General features: G+C 30.8%; 1 long non-coding RNA gene across 2 annotated transcripts; it reads right to left on the bottom strand.

Annotated features, from left to right (window-relative positions):
• Positions 1-2,095: 2,095 nt before the first annotated feature.
• On the bottom strand, positions 2,096-5,375 carry LOC127811862 (uncharacterized). Of its 2 annotated transcripts, none has more exons than XR_008025791.1 (3): positions 5,243-5,375; positions 2,813-4,062; positions 2,096-2,714 (listed from the first exon to the last, which is right to left on the bottom strand). It is a non-coding gene; the product is annotated as an uncharacterized LOC127811862 (long non-coding RNA). The 2 variants fall into 2 exon arrangements; XR_008025792.1 differs by having other exon boundaries at positions 2,813-3,521; positions 5,243-5,371.
• Between the last annotated feature and the right edge of the window lie 8,437 nt (positions 5,376-13,812).

Genomic DNA, 13,812 nt, shown 5'->3' with positions numbered 1-13,812 from the left:
AATTCTAATTTTTTTACCTTATTTATAATTTTTACTACTATAAAAATTTAATATTTAATTCCTAATTTAATAATAAAAATTAATATTTTAAATTTTAATATTATTTATTATATTTTTAAAATCAATTTACTAATTTCTTAAATAAATTTATTTGAATAAATTCCATATTAATAAATTTAATATATAAAAAATAATATTTCAACAACCATATTAATCTTTTCCTCCGCCGCAACAAACCATCTTCGCCACGTCTATTCATTTTCTTCTTCACCACAACTCTTTATTTTTTTAGGGTATGGGCCTCTTCTTTTTTGTGTCCGACAGCCTGATTCAATAAATGTCTCCAAAATCGATAGCAAATCGACTTCAATGTGTTTCATTGTATACGTCTTCTTTGATGGAGTTTCGTGTTTCAACGGTGATGATTGCAACTGCGGTGATGATAGCTACAATGATGGTTGTAACAACGGAAAACCCTAAATCGGAAGTTGTGTTGGAGCAGCTTCTTCTCTCCCTCTTGCTAAAATTTTGGCTTAGCAAGAAAAATTAGCAGCATTGTATACATTGGAATTGAAGCCAAAACAGCCTTCGCAACTGTAGTCCTGCCACCGAATTGCAGGGCTTTCAATTGTGAATCAGGAAATTGGATGCTTCCGAATAAGATCTTCTTCCATAGGTGGGGATTCCCGACTACTTGGCATCAGGTCTGCGTTCATCTCTCCCCTTTTTTCTGGCTCTGTTTGGTGATTTTATATAAGTATGCATGCAGTTTGCTCACTTGTTAAGGTTCATGGCTCAAAACTCTCCAAATTCAAGACCCAACTGTTTCCATTGAAAATTTGAAAGAAAATAAGAATACCATTGAAAATCGCCCTAAATTGGGAACAACAAAAAGAAGGTAAAATTGCAAACAACAATGTAAAAGATTATAATTCCTAATCTGACAACTGTTTCCTACCAAAACGAGGGAAAAACAGTGTCCTCCCTTCTCGATCTTTAAACCTCTCAACAGTGTCCTCCCTTCATGTTCCCAGTGGGCTCGACCACCCCAATTAGATGTTGCTTGTACTTATTTGTTAAAAACAAACATGGCAAAAGAGGTAAGACTTACAAATTTAATGGATGTAACGTGAGAAATTAACCATCTTAGATTGTCCAAGCACATAAAAACGTGGTTATATCCAACCTTAGGTAACCCCCACTTAAGCGGACAAGAAGTTACCACCAAAGGAACAGCCATGTGCCTACAGGAAGAAAGGCTCAAATATGATGATGGAATATGTTAATTGTATCTACAGATAATAACACTTCAGGAAATTGTAAAGTGAATAAAAATGAGAAAAACAAACCAGTTATTGACAACAACAATCACGAGTCTCAATCCCATTATTAGGAGGAGTCAGGTACAACATAGACAGCTGCTTACTTTTCTTGAAAATATTTCAGTTTAGGAAGTAAACAATTAAAAAGCACGTGATTTCAAAATCGATCAGTGAAGAAACTCGTTAGAGTTCATTCTACTTATTTTGCTCACAGCTTGGAGTACATAGATAACTGACTGACAGAAAAAGAATTAGTATAAACACATTCAATGAATAAGAATTAATATAAGAAGTATGGTGCTTTGCAAGTAGGAATCAGATGAAGCCTAGTGGTGTAAATAAAATGAGTAATTTTATGCAAATTGAATCAGATTATCACAAAATGATACCATCTTAAGACCATTTAATTTCAAATCAAATTATTCACAGTTTTTTTTGTGTGAATATTAAGAATGAAAATATTCACAGTGATTTCAGTATCATATTCAAGTTTTCTCAAGCTTTTGAGTGCTTGAGAACACCGCCTACCATAAATTCACATACTCAATCAGAATCATATTCTGTTTTCCTGTGTTTATACACGCGTAAACACAGAGAAGGATGATGCATGCAGCACAGTGATGGAAAGAAGAGCCGAGAGAGATGATAAAAATTTGCATAACATAATTCATTTCAACTTATTACGAATTCAACATGAACACCTGCAACTGTTTTCCTACAGAAAGGAGCGGGAAACAGCACTATTTTTTGTTCTTTTAGTTGCTGTTCTTCTTCTCCCTCATATGTTAATGCAGGGTGCTGAATTTAGTGATAAATGCACCCCAGACTTTAGCTGAGCTGCACAAGTCGACGAACGGGATTTTCTTGCACTGTCTAATTAACAAACAACCTACAATCTATGATCTTTGATCATTCTTGTTTCCTGTTTAACTCAAAAAGATCGAACAAAATATAACTGTACACCTGATTTTAGCCGAGTTGTACAAGTCAATAAGATCTTCTACAACCCAACAAAATAACTTCCTACCAAAATGAGCAAAAACAAGTTCCATTTTTGTTCTTATAATTGTTATGGTTTAAATGGCTATTTCACATACAAGGTGCTGAATTTAGTCCCCTGGATTCCTCTATGAAGACAGCAAAGAATGGGAAGAAATGCTCAAAGCTTCTCATAAAAGAGAATATAGGTTTCAGCGCAGAGGACTTCTTCCAGAGAAGCTTCTTTGACATTAGCATCGGCGACACGATACCACAAGAATTAACATTTTTGTTGTCGTCACCCTTCTCAATCTTCAAATCTCTCACATATGCAACGTGGTGGCCTTGCCATATGTCCCAAAATGCTCCACCACGCTGATCAGACGATACTTGTACTCACCTGTTGCCACGCTCCTGTGGTGTACAGTGACCAAATAGCAGTCATGACTCATGAAAGGCAAAAAGAGAGAGAGGATGAATTTTGGCTTTGAATTCAAGGGTTAAAAACTCACCTTGGCTCCATGAATGGTGCAAGATCGAGTGTATATCCAAAATCCACATGGCCTTTCAGTTTACTCAGGGAACTGTCAGCGCCTTGGATGAACCTCTTAAGGTGGATGGTCAGAACACGTGGTGCCTGATCAATGAGGATCCTTTTAGTCCCGCCCCTTTTCTCAGAATTTGACTTGTTTCTGTCGGTGCCGCTGCCTTTCGATTCAGATCCTCCGGCTTGTGCAGTTGAACAATGTTTGCACCGCGAACCATGCTCGTCCAGGAGAAGCTCCGGCTTTGTGAAAAAAGCAAAACAACTCTCCAAGGACACTGCAGAACCATCATTATTTTCAGGATTGTAATCTTCATCTGTGTCTGAGTCAGAAACTGAAACTACTAAGCACCCATCTGATGTTAATGGCAATGCTAGTGGTGCCTCTTCTATTCATGCCATAGCCAATGCTATATTGTCATTGTCTTCCGCCCCTAGTAGCTTGCCAAATGAAATGGCTTCAGTTTCAGCGAATCTCTCGGCTGCTGAAGAGTTTGAAAAGAAGCCATTCCCTCAGTGTTACGGGTGAAACAGAGGTTTCAGCCGGTGGTGAGAAGCCGAGTCGAGAAGATGAATCACATTATTCAGTTGACAGCATATTTTCTGACTCAGACACAGATGAAACCTATATTCTCTTTTATGAGAAGCTTTGAGCATTTCTTCCCATTCTTTTCTGTCTTCATAGAGGAATCCAGGGGGCTAAATTCAGCAGCATGTATGAGAAATAGCGATTTAATCCATAACAATTATAAGAATAAAAAATGGAACTTGTTTTTGCTCATTTTGGTAGGAAGTTATTTTGTTGGTTGTAGAAGATCTTATTGACTTGTACAACTCGGCTAAAATCTGGTGTACAGTTATATTTTGTTCGATCTTTTTGAGTTAAACAGGAACAAGAGTGACCAAAGATCATGGATTGTTGGTTGTTTGTTAATTAGACAGTGCAAGAAAATCCCATTCATCGACTTGTGCAGCTCAGCTAAAGTCTGGGGGTGCATTTATCACTAAATTCAGCACCCTGCATGAACATATGAGGGAGAAGAAAGAACAGCAACTAAACGAACAAAAAATAGTGCTATTTCCCGCTCCTTTCTGTAGGAAAACAGTTGCAGGTGCTCATGTTGAATTCATATAAGTTGAAATGGATTCTGTTATGCATATTTTTATCATCTCTCTTGGCTCTTCTTTCCATCACCGTGCGGCATGCATCATCCTTCTCTGTGTTTATGCATGTGTATAAATACAAGAAAACTGAATATGATTCTCATTGGGTACGTGAATTTATGGCAGGGGTGTTCTCAAGCACTCAAAAGCTTGAGAAAACTTGAATATGATACTGAAATCACTGTGAATATTTTCATTCTTAATATTCACACAGAAAAACTGTGAATAATTTGATTTGAAATTGAATGGTCTTAAGATGGTATCATTTTGTGATAATCTGATTCAATTTGCATAAAATTACTCATTTTCTTTACACCACTAGGCTTCATCTGATTCCTACTTGCAAAGCACCATATTTCTTATATTAATTCTTATTCATTGAGTCTGTTTATACTAATTCTTTTCCTGTCAGTCAGTCATTTACGTACTCCAAGCTGTGAGTAAAATAAGTAGAATGAACTCTAATGAGTTTCTTCACTGCTCGATTTGAAATCATGTGCTTTTTAAGTGTTTACTTCCTAAACTGAAATATCTTCAAGAAAAGTAACCGGCTGTCCATTTTATACCCAACTACTCCTAATAATGGAATTGAGAATTGTGATTGTTGTTGTCAATAATTGGTTCGTTTTTCTCAGTTTTATTCACTTTACAATTTCCTGAAGTGTTATTATCTGTAAATACAATTGACTAATTCCATCATCATATTTGAGCCTTTCTTCCTGCAGCACATGAATGTTCCTTTGGTGGTAACTTCTTGTCCGCTTAAGTGGGGGTTACCTAAGGTTGGATATAACCACGTTTTTATGTGTTGGACAATCTAAGACGGTTAATTTCTCACGTTATATCAATTAAATTTGTAAGTCTTACCTCTTTTGCGCCATGTTTGTTTTTAACAGATAAGTACAAGGAACATCTGATTGGAGTGGTCGAGCCCACTGGGAACATGAAGGGAGGACACTATTTTCCCCTCATTTTGGTAGGAAACAGTTGTCAGATTAGGAATTATAATCTTTTACATTGTTGTTTGCAATTTTACCTTCTTTTTGTTGTTCACAATTTAGGGCGATTTTCGATGGTATTCCTATTTTCTTTCAGATTTTCAATCAATGGAAACAGTTGGGTCCTGAATTTGAAGAGTTTTGAGCTATGAACCTTAACAGGCGAGCAAACTGCATGCATACTTATATAAAATCACCAAACAGAGCCAGAAAAAAGGGGTGAGATGAACGCAGACCTGATGCCAAGTAGTCGGGAATCCCCACCTATGGAAGAAGAGCTTCTTCGGAAGCATCCGATTTCCTGATTCACAATTGGAAGCCCTGCAATTCAGTGGCAGGACTACAGTCGCCAAGGCTGTTTTGGCTTCAATTCCAATTTATACAATGTGTCTTAGGATGTCTCCAATCCAACGCTACTTATTTTCCTCGTCAAATTGAAAGCACGTCTTTGGAGGTATTAGCTGATTATTTTACGTGTTTATCTATAATCATGACATATTACTGATAATTAGTTTGTAATGTTATTAACTCTTACAAATTTATTTCTCGTCAAATTTTAATGTATACTCATTTTTTACACTCAAATAGATACATCAAAAGGATTTTCAATGAGTATTAATTATACATTATTTTTTTGTATTTTGAAATTTAATTTTCCCTAACAAATATCCTATAGTAAACTTAAATTAATTCAAAATTATCCAATAGTTGAATATACATTCATTTTTCTTTCTCAAGCGATCAATTTTGTGTGTGCTGAAGTAATTTTTTTGTGGTTATATTTAGGTTAAATTGAGTAATCAAATAAGTTTGGCTAATGAGTCAACCTCACGAGCTACCCATGTTAAAATTGAGATTTTGAGTGAGATCGATGGATGGTCTATAAAATCGAATCGTATATTCAAATAATAAAATTATAAGATTTTAGAGATAATTAAAAATACTCTTAATCTATTTAAATATAAGTTTATAATGACATAATTTTATAAAAAAATAAATTAATATTCCTTAATAACATGATTATTACAACTTTTTTTTATTATTATTATGAATGAAATGCTTGTACTTATTTTAGAATAATTTCATCTATCAATTTCAAAAATACTAAATAATGTGAAACTTCTAAATATTAAGTCCATTCATCCATCCATGATGAAAACTCTGAATATTAGCTCATATAATATAAATTCTCATAAGCCATATAAGTCATAACTTAATATAAATAAAAACAATACACATTATTAAAATTTTACATTACAATTAATAATTATTATAAAAGCTCTAACAAATATTTAATCATTTAACGAAACCAACAATAATTCACATTTAAATTAAGGAAAGTAACAATAATCAAATTAATAAAAGCAGATGAAGTTGTAGCGGACAAGAATCACCACATTAGATCAAGAAATTGTAAAAGAAGAAACATACGAAGTTGTATATCCCTTTAAGCTAAATCGACGATAGCACCAAGCAATCAGAGTTGTGAATCGATTTGTGTTGTACAGAAACGTTGGCACCGAGCAAGTGAGCGCAGAAATGCCAATTTGTTTTTGTGAATTGATGGTGGTAGCAAGCATCGAACAACCATGTGACAAGGTGGAATGACGAAAGACTGTGACGAAGGTGTTTGATGAGAGAGATAAGGGTTCGCAAAGGTAGATGATAGCCCTCAAATCAAAGTTAATATTATGTTGGTTAGAGACAAAAAAAAAAAAAAAAAATCGTCCCTTACCTTTCTATGCATAAAAGTTAAAATTGGTAATATCGTTGTCCAACATGGGATTCAATTGATTTTATCTAGTTGAATTGCGATTCACTCCAATTTAACTATAATTTCAATTTTATATGAGCATTAAGTTGTTTAAAGGTTCTTGACATATAAAATCATATGAATTAAATTGAAATTTTAACAACCGTGAGCTACTTTTCTCAAGTTGGTTAATATTGACTCATGTGCATATCATTTGAGCCTATCTAATCGAATCAAAGTATCAAACAATATGCAAGCTTCTTTGGAGTTGAGCTCAAATCAAAAAATTTAGATAACATTTATTTCTCTTTATATAATCATTTATTTATGCATAAAATATAATCATCCCTAGTGTATATATTATAATATGAGCAAACACCTCATTTTGGTGTCCCAAAGCCTTTATCAATAAAGTGATATTTTAAAATAAGATAATTAAGCCAAACTTGAAGTGTAAGGGTGCGTTTGATTGTAAGGGTGAAATTTGAGTGGAAAGAAAATGAATTCCAAGGAATTGAATTATAGGGAAAATGAATTCCTGGAAATTGAAAATTTAAACTGTTTAATTGGTATTATTTTCTACCTAGAAAATAATGTTATTTTTCATTTTTTGGTGTTTGATTGGTAATATTTTCCATAGAATTGGATAATTTTCCTGGCATTTCGCGTTTGATAGGCATTATTTTTCATGGAAAATGACACATTTTCCATGGAATTCAATAGTGAAAATATATTAAAAAATATTAAATCTTGTACAGAAAAATTAAAATAATAATGTATTTTAAATTAATTAAATTATTTTCTCAAAAAATAAAACTACAAAATTAATTTTTTTTTTGTTTTCTAGAGAAATAATTTATATATAATTTTTGACATATTCACTTTTTATATATTTATATTTATTAATTATTAAATTTTTGACATATTCACTTTTTATACATATATTTATATTTATTAAATAACCATCCCAAATTTAACATATTCACTTTTTATGCATATATTTATATTTATTAAATAACCAAATCCTCCCCCCCCCCCCCCCAAACCCCCCAGCCTGCCCTGCTCGTCCTAGCAACCGCACATCTCCATTTTTCAATTGCTAGGAAAATTCCATCTCCTCCCTCTCAAGGAATTTGATTTTCTTAATTTGAAGGAAAATGGCTTCACGTGACCATTAATAGGAAAATGAGTTCCCTGAAAAAAAAAAAAAATGCTATCAAACAATGCAAAAGTTAAAAAATGAGTGAAAAAATTAGGGTGCGTTCTTTTTGCTTTTCAATTTTTAGTTTTGAGTTTTGAATTCATTTTTAGTTTTCTGTTTTGGTAGTCTGTTTTTAGAAAATTGAAAACGTATTCTCTTTGTTATTTTGAAAAACTATTTTTCAAAATAGAAAATTAGAAAATGCGTTCTTTTTGAAATTTTGAAAATATTTTGTTAATAATATTTTATTCAATAAATTTGATTATTAAGTAAATTATAAATATTTAATGTTAATATATTATTAAAAAAATATACATTTTAAAATTAATAAATTTTATGATATTTTTTCCATTACAATAATAAAATATGAATAAATAAATAAATAAATAAATATGTTTTGAGTTTTGAGTTTGTTTTGGATGAAAACACTCAAAACAACTTTTTGTTGTTTTGAGTTTTCTTTATAATTTTTTTTTTTATTTTCAAAAATACATTTTTAAAAACAGTAAAGAGAACGCGTTTTCATTATTTTAGAAAATTGAAAACTAAAAATGATTTAAAAACAGTAAAGAGAATGCAATCTTACCTTTTCCTTGAAAAATTTGAGCTATTAAACGTCCCCTAATTTCTATATTTGGACTCTATTGTCCAAATACCATCAATTTCTCTTTGTTTTTATTTTTCACTCACAGGCCCCTCCTCTCTCTCCCCCCCTCTCTCTCTAGCATCTGTAATCTTTGTGAGTAAAGCAAAGTTGAGTAATCTCTGTGTCTAATTCTTGCTTTTATTTTTTGGTGAGCTTTTCTTTCTCCTCATATGGATGATTTCGTTGTGCATTTGATTTTGTTATGTTTTGGTGGATGTCATGACATAATTATATGTGTTATTGAGGATTTGTTACTTTAAAGACATGACCAATTTAAAGTTAAAATGAGTAAGATAAGATTGTATTAAAATAAAGTTAAAATACTTTTCAGATCAAGATATGGAATAATCAAAATAAGACTAACAAACATTCTAAAATTTTTATCAAACTATTTATTAAATTTTTTAGAATGTACATTAGATAACATAAGCGTCATTTTTCTTATTTATAAGGTCCAATATATGTTTATCTTGAGGGGATGAGACAAGTATATCTAGGAAGTGACAGTTAAGAAATCACGTGATTTTTTTTATAAGGATCACTAAATAAATTTAACAAACATATTGAAAATGACAAAAGTGTGGAATGTTTTCTCTATCTTTTTTTTTTTTTTTTTTTTTCTGTCTATGTTTTGCTTGACAAACGCAAGAAATTCTCAAAACTTATGTTCACCAAGACTTTTAAATTAAACATTATCACAAATTAACTATAAATATCCCACAACATTCGTATTATATTTCTTTGTTTCTTTCATCAGAAAACAAAGAGCATACCAAAATCCAAGAATGAACTAGAAAACCCCAAATTAGCAGCAAAAGAAGAATTACTCTGCAACTCACAGAGGACCAAACTGATCGAAACCCAACAAGCAAACACCAAAACAATCAAAGAGATCCAAAACCAACTAATCAAACATACAAAATGCGAAATGCTCATCACAAACTGGAAACTTAACCTACAAAACTTATTTTGTGTTATGAGAAGCTTTGAGCATTTCTTCCTATTCTTTACTAAGTTCATGGAAGAATAAATTAAGGGGACTAACTTCAGCACCCTGTGTGAGAAATAAAGAGAGAATCAATCCATAGCAATTATAAGAACAAACAATGGAACTGTTTTTTGCTCATTTCTGTAAGAAGTTATTTTGGTAATAGATTACTAGCAATCTCCGTAATCCAATCTCTTTGGTGAGCCTTTCTTCCTAATTTCTTTCTTCTCGTATCTAAGTTCTCTTCCCTCTTTGACTGTGCACTAAGGAGTTCGACTCAAGTTATTTAATTTCTGATTTCAATCACCCAAAGCCACAAATCTCTAATGGGTTCTATTTATCTTATTTGTATTGCTCAAATCAAGTGTTTGCTTTGTTGAGTACATGCATGTCTCTTGTTTTGATATGGTTTGTGTTCTCTCGTTGTTGTTGAGTAATTCCTCTTTCCCACTATGATTTTATCATGTTTTGGTGAATGCTCCTGACATAATTTTCTATGTTATCTGTTAAGATTTTCAATGAGAAATTCTAATTAGTCTTAAAGATTATTTTTTTTTCTTAATATTGATTTTTTGTTTAGTTTGTAATCTTATTTTTTAGTCAACCGTTAATTGTTGTTAGGCAAAAAAATCTTAACCTTGACAAATAAGAAAACTAGTTTATAAATAAGATGTTTGGCTTGTTATTTAACGTGTACAAATCACTTATGAAAGATCAGTAAGAGATAAGAATTGAATGTAATTGAGACTTAGGTTTAAAGAAAGAATACTGAGTTTTGTAGTTGTAAACTTTACTATATAATAATATTTTTTCTCTGTCGTCCTAACGACCATAATTTTTTCCTTTTAGGGTTTTCAAGTAAAATCTCTTGTGTTTAAGTATGATTGGATCTTTTATTTTTTCATTTTATTTCTTCAACAATATCGATAATTTTTAATTTGAAAATCAAAGCAAACTTAAGTTGTGGGAATTTGTTTTAAAGAAATACAATATCAATCTTGTTGGTTTAATCTTTACTAGAGATTCACTAGTATTATGTACGTGGAAGTAAAAAACAAAAAAAGTAAAACATTGGACACTTCACAATTGCAGTTTAATTTTCCCATTTTCCTCCTTTTTGTCCTCTTTTGGTACATGCTCATGACATAATTTTTTGTGTCACCGACAATTTCTTATTTTAAAGTCATAGCCAATTTAAGTTGTGAGATTATTTTATTTTTCTTAAAAAAATATTATATCAGTGTTTTTTATTTAATCTTTACTAGGGGCAAGCTTGTGCTTGCAAGTACAAAAAAAAAAGAAAAAAAGAAAGAGAGTGAGATTCCAAATAAATACTCATTGGGTGGTGCTTGGAAATTGTAGTTTAGTTTTTATATTTTTAATCAACATTTAAAACAAAATGGGCCTTCATGTATTGGTAAGATCATTCAAAGATTTGTTATAATTGTTGTTATCGAGATATAACAATAAATTTATAGTTACGAGAGAGTGTTCGACTTCAGCTTTCAGTCTTCAAGAAACCTGTAAAACAAAAGATAATTAAGGGCATGCGGTGTCTCTCACACGAATCCTTCAATACTTAAATTAATTTCACTGAAAAAGTATGTTGTCTTAATAGTAAAAGTATAGTCTCAATAGAGTTTTAGGTTTACCTTGATTGAAGGAATCATTTCCTATTTATAGAGATTTATAAATCTTGATAGATAAAAGAACATCCTTTTATCTTTTAAAATAGTCCATTCAAGATTTCTAGAGAAAGACTTTGGAGGCAAGTTGATGTATTCTTAAAATGCCATAATTTGAAGAGTCCCATGTGAACTACTATATCTTTGAAACTCAAGAAAAGCTCTTGAAACGGTCTCATGGGGTTACTTGGGAAAGACCCCTACGAGGGTTTCCTAACGACTTCCAACTAGCCAACATTCTACTACTTCGTTTTTTTTTTTAATAACTAAATAATTGGGGATGAAAAATAATCTGAAAACAATAAAAAGAATGCAAACTTATTTTGTGGGGATGAAAAATTCATCTTAATTACAAAATTATATTCTTCAACAAGGTAAAAGATGATGATATAAATATTTTTTCAAAATTTTTCTAGCAAATTTAATTAATGGATTGATGATACCATTATTGAGATTCCCATATGAATGTGTGTATAATTTTTTTTAAAAAATTTGTATGAAAGAAAATGTAACGAAATTCTACACTAACTTAAATATTTAAGTAATAAATTATTTCATTATATGTAATAAATTGAATACGGACCTGATTAGAAGAAACTGAGTAGGTGTAGAAATTATTTTTATACAAAAATCACTTTCTCCTCAAATTGTGAAGGACTTAATCTGTCCATACAAAAATCACTTTCTCCCCAAATTATCAACTACCACTCACCTTGTCGGACACTACAGTTACCTTGGAAAAGAGGATGATGAGAATAGATATATATTTTTAAAAATTTTGGTATATTTAATAAAGAATTTTTTTCACTAAATAAATTATTACCTTTTTGAAATGAGAATACATCATAATTGTACATATATTCTTCCACTATGGAAAGATGATGATAAGAATATTTTTAAGAATTTTTCAAGAATATTGAATCAATGAGTTATTTTATTCACTAAATAAATTATTATCTTTTTGGTCTGATAATTCATATTAATCACTAATCAGCTTATATATTCATTATATATTCAATCATTATATATTCATTCCAAATTTATACAAATGTTAAATAAAACTTTATATGGCTTCATTTTGAGATTGGAACTCTTGATCTTAATAAGCATCATATGACTTTTAATGTGAATATTAACATTTGTGATGTCGATGCCGGATTACTCATCAAATAAAACTTAGAGATAATTATGATTATCTTCACATATCACTCTCTCTAAGTATTTATAGGCTTTTGACGCGTATCTAATGATTAGTAGTGGCGCTAATGAGCTTGAGTTCTCAAGTTCATATTTTACAAGTCTCAATTGCTCTCAACTAGGTTCGAGATAGTTTAATCTTATTTGTAAATAAAAAAAGAGTTAGTAAAAAAATTAAAAAAAAAATCTTATAAGTAAGAATTTCATTAAGCACAAATAAAAAGTGTCTCTAGGTTTAAATTAAGGCATTTCTCAAATTTTAATAAAAAATTATATTAAGAGATTTAAACAACTAATAAAAATGTATAAATATAAAAAGAGATATGCAATTACCAGGCAAAATCTTTATTAGTATTACCTTCTAAAAAATCGTCAAATAAAATATTTTTTTTAATAATGATGTTAACTTTTTTGTTATTTCGCACCATCACGAGCGCCCCTCCCTTGATGCCCATTATGAGGAGAGGAGTTTAATTCAGCATCAATGTGTTCCTCACCATTAATGGTATGCACAAGTGGTCTCAAATAAAAATAGAATAACAATCAGAAAGGGTTCATCTATTTTTTAAGTAATTCTATATAGGGAGCCTATATTTTTGCATTCATGTTTTTCTCATACGGTTACTTGAATTTTTTATTATTTTTATTATATTTTTAAATTTATATATTTTAACTTTTTCATATGATAATTTAAACTTTTTACTATTTTGATTATACTCTGTATTTTCAAGTGGGCACACAAAAAAAAATATAAAAGCAAAAATATGAATTTGGCAATTCTACAATAAATTAAAAACTTTACTTAAAAAGAAAAAAATAATTGTACTAAAAAAGAAATTTTTTTATATAATTTATGAATATTTAGACATATCAAAAAAATCAAATCACCCTATAAAATTTGTGAGGTAGTATAGTTGTAACGCCTCGCTTTTCGGGCATGTTATAACTTGGGATAATTTTGGGATAATAAATTTTTTCTTTTCAAACTGATCCTAAATTATATCATTTCTTATATTTATCCCAAAATTTTCATACATTTTCTCGAAAGAGAATCATTTTACACATCAAATGCGGAAGCAAAGACTGAACCTGTAATATCCCCAATTAATTAAATGAGATTAAATTAATTAAATTAGTTAATTTGTTAAAATGAGAGGCGGTGCGTGTGCTAAGTATCAAAAAAAATTTGCTATTTTTGTGTCTTTCATTGAAGCTTCTTGAAGCTTCTGGCCGAGATGGGAAACAGAGGAGAGAGAGAATGAGAGGTGATGAGAGAACCGAGAGATTATGAGAAGGAAAAAGAGCTCGGGAGAGAACTTTGGGTCGAGAGCTGATG

The sequence above is a fragment of the Diospyros lotus genome, chromosome 10 (assembly GCF_014633365.1).
Source record: "Diospyros lotus cultivar Yz01 chromosome 10, ASM1463336v1, whole genome shotgun sequence".
NCBI lineage: Eukaryota > Viridiplantae > Streptophyta > Magnoliopsida > Ericales > Ebenaceae > Diospyros > Diospyros lotus.
This window is presented reverse-complemented; position numbering and strand designations above follow the sequence as displayed.